Below are 716 nucleotides of genomic sequence, written 5' to 3'. Positions count from 1 at the left end.
GCCCCGTGTGCCCTCGGGCTGGGGGGGCTTCCTGGTTCCTGAACCCCACGTGCCCCCACTTGGCTGCTGGCAGGACCCAGGCCTGAGAGGAGTGTGCCCAGGGCCACCCCACCCCCACCCCCATCCCCGCTCCTCCCTGGGAACCTGTCAGAGGAGGCGGTGCCTCACCTCGCCTGGAGGGACCAGCAGGTGTTCGCCAGGTGGGCAGGCTGGCAGAGGAGCCGGGTAAGGGGCAGGAGGAGCTGGAGTTCCCTTTGGGTGACGTGTGAAGGTCCGAGGGGCTCTGTCCCCGACTTGGGTGTGCCCGTGCGCACTCGTGTGCTTGTGTGTGTGTGTGAGAGAGAGAACGCATAGGGGTCATCGTGGTGGGAGGTGGGCGGGGCTGGTGCCCTGCGGGGGGGTTGGGGTGTTTGCTGGCACCAGGCCCTTCCTCACAGAGCCTGGGGGGGGGGGCTTCCTTCTCACGGGGACAGGAGGTGAGGAGGTCAGGCGGCTTAGCCGGGGTCGCAGAGCTCACAGGGGCTGAGGGGGGATCTCGAGGGGGCTCCCCGGACTGTGGGGTCAGCTCGATGCCGGGAGGGATGGCGACGGCACCGAGTGGGAGGCGGGAGCGAGCCCCGTTCCTTGCGTGGCCTAGAGGCCGGCTCTTCAGTCCAGCTCTTGCTGGGTCTGTCCAGCAGCGGCTCTGCGTCCTCTCCGAGGGCCGTCAGCACTCG

The sequence above is a fragment of the Myotis davidii genome, unplaced genomic scaffold, assembly GCF_000327345.1.
Source record: "Myotis davidii unplaced genomic scaffold, ASM32734v1 scaffold586, whole genome shotgun sequence".
In the NCBI taxonomy this organism is placed as follows: Eukaryota; Metazoa; Chordata; class Mammalia; order Chiroptera; family Vespertilionidae; genus Myotis; species Myotis davidii.
This window is presented reverse-complemented; position numbering follows the sequence as displayed.